Here is a 12,260-nt window from a genome sequence, read left to right as displayed (position 1 = left end):
AAGAAACATGGTGGTGCATTTTTTTAATGTCACAAAAAAGTGTAGATGCTGGTGCATTTTTTTTAGGTGGCCCAAAAGTGTAACCTCGAATGTTTTTCCCTTCCAAAAAATATAAAAACTTAATTCATAAAACAAACTTTTTGGGATAGAATAAAATAAATAGCATTGTTAATACAAGTGTAACCACACATGTTTTTACCTTCTAAAAAAATATAAAAACTTGTTTCATAAAAAAATACCCTTAAAGAAAAAAAAAATACATGCTTTCAGATTAAAAAACTGACCTGCGGATAGCAACTCTGTGAAAGTACAATTCTGAACACCATCCTCATCATCATTGGTGCCATTTAGATGCAGATCTGAGGCTTACACATGAAAAAAAAAAACAAAAAACTAAAAAAAAATCAAGAAGAATCCGATCAAAATCTAAACAAGAAAACCTTAATATGCACATGTACTCGTATGCATCTGGACTCACCAGAATCGCCCATGTTCTCGTTTTCAGACTGGAAAACTTCATCTGCTGAATAAAACATACTTGATCTTCATTTTTTATAACAATCATCTTCTTTAAACAAAATGCATACTTTTTTCCATGGATGAGCACATAGACCATAGTGATGATGGTGGTTGTTCGATTCTGATCCGATGGTGGTTGTTCAAATTCAAAACTGGGTGGTTGAACCAAAATAACCACCACTACACCCTTCTTAAACCAAAATTGCACCATCGAATCGCATTTGATCTTCATTTTTTATAACAATCATCTTCTTTAAACATAATACATACTTTTTTCCATGGATGAGCACGTAGACCATAGTGATGACGTTGGTGGTCTAATTTAGATCCGATGGTGGTTGTTCAACTTCAGATCTTGGTGGTTGAACCAAAAATCATCACCGCTACACCCTTCTTCAACCAAAACCGCACCATCGATTCCCCTCACCTCACCTGAAAAACACCATACCTTCATCTCCTTGAAGAAGTGAGATTCGGAGAAAAATGAGATTTGGATATGAAAAATATTTTCTTAAAGAAGTGAGAGAAAGAAAGAGGGAGAGAGAGAAATAAAGAGTGTGTTGTGTGATGGGCTATAAAGAAAAAGTCAAGATATAATAAATGTAAGTTCTCAAAAGCACATGGGGACAACAAACTGGCAACATAGAAAAGGGGAGGTGATGGTTGGGATGGCTGACATGCCGCTGATACACTTTCTGGACCTATGTAAAATGACGCATCTACCCTTCTCATCATCTTTGTGTAGACAACCATCCATGTGATGTGGCTGAATCTTAGCCACACATGTGGGTTTCTTGGGTTTTCTCAACTGGAGTGGGTTTTCTCATTATAATTAGCCTATATATATATATACAGAGGAAAGTTAAAATGAAAACGTTATTGTGAAAACTAATTAAAAAGGCCAAAAAAACATACAAATTTTTCTTTTGCATACCAATTTTCCCCACTTTTAGTATATAAAAAAATTCCAAAAAAAAATTTGTAGTGCATATGTGTAACACAATTTTTTTTAAAATTTTTTTATATAAAAAAAACCTGTGATTTTTTTATAAAAAATTTGAAAAAAAAATTTTGTGTGTTTTTTATGCTTTTTTAGTTAGTTTTCGAGTTTTCACAATAAAATTGGTTTTCACTTAAATCATCCCCTATATATATAGAGGAATTTTCAAATGAAAACCACTAGTTAACTCGAAAACTAACTAAAAAAGTTAAAAAAACATATAAATTTTTTTTTCATACCAATTTTTGCCACTTTTAGCATATAAAAAATTAAAAAAAAAATTGTAGTGCACATGTGTAATAGTACACATATGTAATACAAAAAAAAATTATTTATATTTTTTTTATATATGAAAAAACCTGCGATTTTTTATAAAAAAATGAAAAAAAATTAGTGTGTTTTTTAGGCTTTTTTAGTTAGTTTTCAGATTTTCACAATAAAAGTGATTTTCATTTGAACGATCCCCTATATATATATATATATATATATATATATATATATATATATATATATATATATATATATATATATATAGGGGATCGCTAGAATGAAAACCACATCGAGTTGTAAGAACCGCGAGAACTACACCCCACGGAGGGGCGTTCGCCGCGATTTTTTTTACAAGTAGATGTGTGCATTATAAACACGGCCGTAAAAAATCACGGCGAACGCCCCTCCGTGGGGTGTAGTTTTTTACACCTCAAGTTTGGTGTTTTTTAATTTTTTTTTCTTTTTTCTTTTTTTTTCACCAAACTTGAGGTGTAAAAAACTACACCCCACGGAGGGGCGTTCGCCGTGATTTTTTACGGCCGTGTTTATAATGCACACATCTACTTGTAAAAAAAAATCGCGGCGAACGTCCCTTCGTGGGGTGTAGTTCTCGCGGTTCTTACAACTCGAGGTGGTTTTCATTCTAGCGGCTCCCTATATATATATATATATATAGGGGGCCGCTAGAATGAAAACCACCTCGAGTTGTAAGAACCGCGAGAACTACACCTCACGGGTGGGCGTTCACCACGATTTTTTATTTTACAACTAGATGTGTAAATTATAAACACAGTCGTAAAAAAAATTTTAAACGCCGTGGCCGAGTGGGTAGTTTTTTACACCACAAGTTTGGTGTTTTTAATTTTTTTTCTTTTTTCTTTTTTTTTTCACCAAACTTGTGGTGTAAAAAACTACCCCCCCGGCCGCAGCGTTTAAATTTTTTTTTTACGGCTGTGTTTATAATTTACACATCTAGTTGTAAAAAAAAATCGTGGTGAACGCCCACCCGTGGGGTGTAGTTCTCACGGTTCTTACAGCTCGAGATGGTTTTCATTCTAGCGGCTCCATATATATATATATATAATATACACACACACGATTGTAATCTCAGATTTATGCGATAGAAGAAACTTATTCAATTCAAGTTCTAACTAGGTTCCTCTATCTTTTTATACTTTTTCAAAAGCATCTAGACGTTATTTAAATATTTTGTTTATTGAAGCATATAAAACGTCTAATATGATTATTATCCTAATCATTTCAAATATTATTCATAGTTATTTTAACATTTATTTATTCATTTATTTTTATTTTAGTCAAGGATCCAAATAACATTAGACTTCAACCCATTTGTTCAAAATTCTTTTTTAACGTATTTGTTTAGTCAAATGTCTTTTTTAACCCATTTGTTTTTGTTATTATTATTTTATATCTCATTTAAGTAAAACAGGGTTAAAAAGTCTTCTTTTGTTGTGAAACAACTACCTACTAGCAATGTATAGAGAAGAATAGGAGAATAGGAGATGGATTTCTTATTGATTGATCTCAACATCATATACAAATGCATTATATATAGGCCCTTACATTAGTACAATAGTAACTAAAGAGATAGGAGTTATAGAGGTGAATAGTCACTACATAATGGATGCACTAAAGGGATAGGGATTATAGATGTGGATAGTCACCACATAATGGATACATTTATAACACTCCCCCTTGACTATCCACATGATATACTATTCTTTAATACGCTTGGTGATGCTGCCTCGTTAAAAACCTTGCTAGGAAAACCCAGTGGGACAAAACCTCAGCTAAGGGAAAAAGAGTGCAGCGCGCATTTTCTCCCCCCGATACTTTTGGATCAGATATGTTTCCTCATTAAAAACATTTACTAAGAAAACCCAATGGGACAAAACTTAGTCAAGGGAAAAAGAGTGCAACTTGAATAAGTCTCCCCCTCATTTTAACATGTATCCTTTAAGTGACGTGTGTCCATCTTCCTTGAAAGTCGAATAAAGCCTTTGTAGCGAATGATTTGTTGCTTGATCCCTTAATGTGCAATCCTTTATGTTGAGCGATGTTGAATAATCTTCTAACGAGACTTTAGGTGCATCTTTCCAAAAAATTATCATATGTCCATGACTGTGTTTCGTTACATTCCTGCATCTATAAGACTAACCAAACTTGTTTTGATGGGTTAGTAAAATATAATCAAATATTGTTTATACCTGAAATATTTCTTTGAACTTATTCCAATGTCTCTTCGCTTGACACATGTTATATCATGACAATAAGCTCAAGTGAAAGATATTATAACCATACATAGCTAGCAAAACATATTAATGCACTTATGCATTTAACGATGGTACTTCTAGAATGAGAATCTCTACTTTGATAGGAGATGATAATAGGCATTTCTTATAACAAATGACTTAACAACCTTTAACATACTTTAAGGTTCAACTATGTCCATACTAAATATCCAAACATCATCTTCTAGATGTACTTGGGGGATTGGTAAAATATAATTACATATATAAGCGAACTGCAGGTCGAGTAATAATTAGACCGTGCCAAGGTCATTCAAAAATTCTCCCTCTAAAAGCTCGACAATTTCTCTCGATGATGCCTAGACATCATCACTGTAAACTGCGATTATAGTGAACTTTTAAAAGTAGAACGTCGATAAAACATGGCTAATTTAATCAAACTTATATCCCTCTTTATGCAAATATCTTGAGTTGTATAACACTCGATCTAACTATTTTAGTTCATACATATTCTATGAACTTGATATAGTACGTTCTTTAGGTTTTGACATCATTAATGCTTCTAGCATTATCAATCCATGAGGGAATTCTTTACATCTTTTTCAAATATGCATTTGCTTTCACTCTTAGAAGTTTTGCTATATAAACTTGCCCTTTTAACACATAGATATCTATATCATATGCAAAAATATCAAGAACACTTGCTTTTATCTCCAAAATTCATATTGTACCATGTTTCTACACAGTGTACATTGAGATGCCATAATAACCAGGTACACATTTTCTATGTATGTTTATTGGAGTATTGGTGCACTATAATTACATCCATAAGGTGTTTCAAATAACATCTTAAGCACATTATATTCAATTTAATAACATATACAACATGTATATGAATTCCAATCTGAATTTATATAATAATCATAATATTCTCGAGAACTTATTTTATATGACTTAGTATCAAGTGATACATAACTTTCATAAGACGCATGTCAATTCTCTTTTATATATTACCAGACTAATAAGATATTGGAAAGTCAATGCATCCACCACTGGAGAATACGTTTTCTCATAATCAATCATATGTCTTTGTGAAAATTCTTGTGCCACCAATTTTGACTTACATCACTTAATTTGATTTTCACATGATTCACATAAAAGACACTTTTGTATCCAATATATTTTACAACTTCAGTTGTATGGACTGTTGGTCCAGAAACTTTCCATTTCATTAGAGAACTAAACTCTGCCTTATTTGCGTCTTTCTATTTTGGCCAATCATTTCTTAATATTCATTCATAGGCAGATCTTAAATCTTGATCCTTATCATTTAATCATTTTAAGCGCTACATTATATACAAAAGTATAATGACGTCGATTTTTATTTCGATTCCATACATATGTTAGACATGATACAACTTATCGAGATCTCTTTATTTTCAGGTACCTGAGGTTCTTCTTGAACCATCATGTCTATTGTCTCTTCAGGAGATCTTATTATTATAACCTCGACTTGACCATCTTAATTACTTGCTCCAATTTTCGAGGAATTTTATTATTGGAATCAACTAGTCTACCACGCTTTAGGCGTGCAATAGACTCATTACAAAAATATGTGGTTGTCCTCTTGGGACACAAATATAACTGGAGCATAAGCAGTTGATTATGTGACTTACTTAGTCACTCTATTAGGTCAGTGAACTTGTCTGGTAATTTGTTCTTTAATATTGGTAAATGAATTATACTTTAAACTTCTAGTTCATAGTTTATCGTTTGAGGATCAAGATGACATGATAATTCATTTCACTTTTCACTTTCCAACTGCTTGTTATCTCCCCCTAATGTTGGGAACATTCATTCATTAAAGTGAAAAACCAATGAGCCATAAACAAATTTCTCACTAATGGCTTTAAGTATTCAATCATAAACAATTATTTATACGCTACATATTCTCAAACTTTTTAGAAGTCCCATTTTTGTGCGGTGTGGTGGATGAGTTTCAATATATGTCGCACAACCAAAATCTTTGATGAGACATCTTTGGTTCCTGACCAAAAACCAACTGTATGGGGAGAACTATAACTTATTGGCTTGATGTGAATTGATAGTACTATATATAAAATTACATGTACCTAAATAAACTTTTGCTCCTCTCATGATCATTGGATTTGTTATCAATAGTAAATGTTTAGTGATCATCTCAACAGTAATATGTATTCCAATGATCGTTAATAACTTGGGAATCAAATTCATTATTACTAAATAAATATACTAATCTGGATTAATATGCTTGCTATCACATTAGCTAAGCCATACTCACACAAACTTCAGGTTGTGGATTTGATAACCATTTAGATGATGCATCGATTTAAAACACTAAATGGTATCATGTTGGGATATGCATATCCTTTAATCGCTTCCAGAATATTTAGGTATACACACCCTCGTTTATTTTGTAAATATATAATTTCCCTTGAGAGCAAACATTTCATGCTAATTATTATCTTGAAGAATCTTCTAGTTCTTCATTATGTTTCACATCATCATTGACTCGGTGTGATCTAACCGGTCATGCCAACTAATTAAATAATTATGATCCATAAACTCCTGGTTTATGATTGTATGTGTATTACTTGCTCGTATGTCATACAAAACGTATGATACGAGAGAATATACTATAACTTCAAAGTTAAAACCATCTCGTTATGCAATCACTCCTTAGTTTTCCACTTTTGGTGGTCCATCTCATTATTAAAATAATCATCATTACATTTCTGATAGTCATTCTCATCATTACAAGTTTCTCAATTAGGTCAATCATTACTTATACAATGATTAATATATAATCACATTCACTTTTGGGAATGGAGTAGAACCAAAACAAGCTTCATAGTTTTTCATTATTTACTCGGTTACATGAGTATAAAATCATTTCATTTTTTTTCATGACTCTTATAATGATATTGCTACTTTAGGAGCATATGTATCAAGTGTGACAAGTGAAAAGAATTTAATCGATTTTTCCTTGTAAATAATGTTCTCTTTGCTTACCATCAATTGAGAACTAGATGAGTCGTATAAAATTTATCAATCTTATATCTTACGACCTTTATAACGATCATTGTATAGTCATCTCATTATTAACATGGTTGATCTCATTACATGAGCATCATAACAATTTTTTCAATTACCATGATTACGCACTTTACACCAATTATTATATCATCACATTCAGTTCAAGGAATGGATTATAACCAAACAATGATCATGGTGACATCATTACAATTTTCTTAGTTATTATATACATGATCACGACCTTTGAATTGATCATTATATCATCACATTCACAACAGGGGAATGAATTAGAGCTACAGAACTTTCATGCTTGTTGTTTCAAACTTTATATATATTCTTTAACAATCTCCGTACTTCAATAGCATATATGATATTTGACGATGGAAATTGTTTTACTCAATGGATTATGATATATATTTTTTTCATCATATGATATAAATTGAGATGTAGTTATATAACCGAGACATTTATACTTATCGGTTTAAAATCTTACAAGCTTCATAAACTCATAATAAGCTTTGAGAAGTTAGACACTCCAAGTGTCTTTTTGTATAAACCTTGACCAAAATTCAGTCGTTTTTATAGCTTGTCATCATATACCACAACTATGGTCACTTTGATGTTCCCTTCCAAACATATAACATATGGAACACAATCTATACATAAACATAGATTATACGACGCATGACTATTATAACATGTCACCTAATAAAATAGTTATGACTTCTAAATATATATATATATATATATATATATATATATATAATTTATGTATTAGTTTATTACGATATGACCAATCACAAATATATATTACATAAAAATATATCTATCTTAAAACATAAGCAAATATACATGAACTTGGTACAACTATTATATCGATAAAGACCTTAGTAAGAAACCAACTTAAATTTAAATAAACACTATCAAAATATAAGAGCACATAAGAACCAATTAATTACTATCTAGATTTACCAATCACAAAAGGTTATTCATACGTTGATATTTGATAAAACTGGTTAAACATCTTAATAGTTTTGGTAATAACATGTAAATAATTAACTTTGATGACACCAAAATGTATGAAAATACAAAGTTGGAGATACAAAAGTTCAGACGTAACAAGATGGCCATGAGGAATAAATTTAAATACACATGTTAACCACGGAAATTCTTAATTTTTTTTTGTTTTGGAATAAACATAATCATATTGTGTTGCATGTGAGTGTCACAGTGAATTAACTTACCGGGAACTCCAAAATGTTTTTCATAGTCTTAATCACAAAAATAGCCATGTCCATTGCCTTTTTTATACTTTGGGTTTCACAGCGACCGAACCAACCAACTGTTTAGTTGGCTGGTTCTACACTCTCACATGATGGCTCAATGTCAGTAGCAATGGAGTCTTGCAACCATGGCCCATTTTTCTTGATTCACATTGAACATAATATACTCATGGGGAATTAGAATTCTATGCATATTCAAAATCCATGTAAGATTAAAATATATGATCTATGACTTTAGATCAAAAGTCCTTCCGGTAGATTCAGTAGATTCACTGGTTGCTATTTTTTATTTAAAAATCAATAATGATTTTTAGCAATATCAAAAATTCAATATAATGAATTGTGAATGCAGCAACGAAACTGAATGTTAAACTGTTTGATTTTTTTTCTCAATAATCCAAGGTGCAATTCAGATTTATACGATGATATTGGAATTTCTGACCAACTATCGTTTATCCAAGAGTAATTTCAGCAATATGCGTTGAATGTTGCTTTTAAAAACCAATTGAAATTGTAAAATCTTTTGTCTTAACTCAAAGTTTGATTCTTTACATCCTATAATTATAAAATCTTTTGTCTTGCAAAACTTTCTGTCCTTTTTCATATCTATTTCCCAAAATTTAAAAATAATAGTTTGTTATTAAACACAACCCAATATCAACTAAATCCCAATTCTTTGGGAGTAACCATCTCGAGACTTTTGACCATCGATTTTCATAAAAGAATTGAAACAAATCTCTAACGACACAACCCAACTACTGTATGAATTATAGTGTGGTTTATACTTGATAGAATAATAAAAATTGAGAAGATGAATTAATTAGATAATACCAACTGACCTTATGATAATTCAATCTGACTTCAAAAGTGATTCGTGCTGATAACGTGTTGTGAAACAACTACCTACTAGCAATGTATAGAGAAGAATAGGAGAATATGAGATGGATTTCTTATTGATTGATCTCAACATCATATACAAATGCATTATATATAGGCCCTTACATTAGTACAATAGTAACTAAAGAGATAGGAGTTATAGAGGTGAATAGTCACTACATAATGGATGCACTAAAGGGATAGGGATTATAGATGTGTATAGTCACCACATAATGGATACATTTATAACATCTTTAACCTATTTGTTTATTTATTCTATTTTTATTATATTTAAGTACAATATGGTCAAAAGTAGGGGTGTTCATCGAATCGAATATCGAATTTTCGAATTATTCGAATCGAATTGTTCGAATGATTTTTATTTTTCCTTGAATTCGTATTCGATTCGAATTCAATTAAAACATACCGAATTCGATTCGAATTCATATTCGAATAAAAAACTCAATTCGTATTCGATTCGTATTCGATTAAAAATTCGAATTGAATTCGAATAAATTCGATTTAATTCAGATTCTTTAAAAACATGTAAAAAAACTTTCAAAATGAAACATAAATTTTAAAACAGCCATAAAGCTTGATATCACATTAAAAAGTTCAAAATAAAGTACCATAAGTCTAAAATTCAAAACGAGAATTCGGGAATAACCACTCCACATTTAAAGTTAATATTTTTACGCTTAGAAATCTATTGATAGATTTGTTACTTAGGTTTCATGTAGTGGGTTTGGTAATAGGTAATTTTAATACTTGGAAAAAAAATTAAACATAATTTATAGTATAGCCTAATAAAAGTTATGTATGTATTATATATAAAAATAATAAATAAAATGTATAATTTTTATTCGAATTTCGAATCGAAACGAATTTGAAATCATAAATTCGTATTCGATTTAATTGACTCGAATTGAATCGAATTCGAATTCTTATAATCAAAACGAATTCTTGATAATCGAATCGAATTTAAACGAATTTCGAATTTTTTGAATTCGAAACGAATTTTGCACACCCCTAGTCAAAAGCCTTTTTTTAACAACCAGTAGTCCAACAATGTAAAAAAACTAGTGAGGATGACGTGACGGGCTCGATTGGTACTCGTATGGTTTGTCACTTTATTGCAATCCAAAAATAAAATCCAAAAAATAAAGTCATAGTAAAAGATTAAAACATTAACATTTGAAAAAAAAAAGATTAAGTTGAATAATTCCATACTAGTTCGGTTACTCGTAGCATCGCAACTGACTTCGAAAACCCAAAAAACAAAGTTGTTATAATTAACATATGAAATTATATATTTTATAGCTTAATAAATAGACATAATTTTCTTTGGCTCATTTATACTCTTAATAATAATATTACTTTAACAATGGTTGCAAAGGTCATTAGCCCTCTTGTCAGTCAATCAATCGAGGAGTTGAGAGCATTCGGCCTCGACCAAGAGTAATCGAGGAGTTCTCAGACATATTAAATTATAAACAAAATAGTGTTCGGAAATTAAATATATGTTAAATAGCATTAATTCACTAATATTTATAACAAATAATGTGAAAATGGTATATGATATACATAAAAATTATGTTTTATTTTGTTTTAAAGTCAAACTCGCCCAACTTGGCCTACCCGATCCCATTCTGGCCGAGGTTAACCGCGCTTGATTGATTCTGAGTAATTAGCCGGAGTTGAAGATAATCATCTCGCCAGCCTAAACTTATAGCGACTAATCGAGAAGTACTTGGCCTTGAAGACCTTGTTTTACAGCCATGATTTTAACCTAAATAATAATAAATTTTTCGATCCATATATATTACTTATATTATACCATAATCTTTTATAAGTTATTTTACTTATATTTTTTCTATTACATCATATATAAAGAGCATGTTTCTCGCAAGACTAAAAAAAATTAAAAATAATAAAAACAATTTGCTAATTGAAATTCCAACCCCTCACTCGACGTATATAAGTTCTTATATACCATTTTAAATTTTATTGACAACTAGTGTTATTAAATTCGCGCGTTGCGCGGTGGGTGAGTATCAGTTCGTTTAATTACGATACTGACACTTGTTATAGCAACCAATACAGAAAAAAGTCATGATATGACCAAAAATATACCAACACGGCGGAAATTTGATCGGTATCGGTTTGTTTTGTTACGTCACCTAGACTCGTTACAGCAACCCATAGAGAAAAAAAATTTTGATATGATTAAAAAATACTGACACGTGAATTAAAAACCAAACGCAAGTTACATAAGATATATAAAAGAACTATATAACACATGTAAAAAACCACTAAATAACATATATAAAAAACCTTTAAAACAAATTTACTGTTCATTCAGTTTATCTATTATTAGATAAACCGGTACCGAACTATTATTAGATAAACCGGTACGGAAAAGGTCGTTACCGAAATCCCCAAAAGTGGGAACCGGTACTGAATATACCTGGTACGGTACGATTTGGTACCGGTCGATACTGGTACGACACCGGTATTTGAGGGTAAAAACCGATGAATACCGGTGCCGAACCGGTATCGAAAATACAACCAGTTTGCTAAATTTGATACCGGTACCGGTACCCTATACCATTTGCTCATCACTTAGTGATGTTACTATTAATTTAATTCTATTTTTAATATATAGGCCCAAAAGTGGGTACCGGTATCAAATATACCTGTTACGGTACGGTTTGGTAACGGTCGGTACTGCTACGACACCGGTAATTGAGGGTAAAAACCGGTGAATACCGTTGCCGAACAGGTACCGAAAATGCAACCGGTTTGCTAAATTTGATACCGGTACCGGTACCCGATACCATTTGCTCATCACTTAGTGATGTTACTATTGATTTAATTTTATTTTTAATATATAGGCCCAAAAGTGGGTACCGATATCAAATATACCTGGTACGGTACGGTTTGGTGACGGTCGGTACTGGTACGACA

The sequence above is a fragment of the Helianthus annuus genome, chromosome 13, assembly GCF_002127325.2.
Source record: "Helianthus annuus cultivar XRQ/B chromosome 13, HanXRQr2.0-SUNRISE, whole genome shotgun sequence".
Classification (NCBI taxonomy): Eukaryota; Viridiplantae; Streptophyta; class Magnoliopsida; order Asterales; family Asteraceae; genus Helianthus; species Helianthus annuus.
This window is presented reverse-complemented; position numbering follows the sequence as displayed.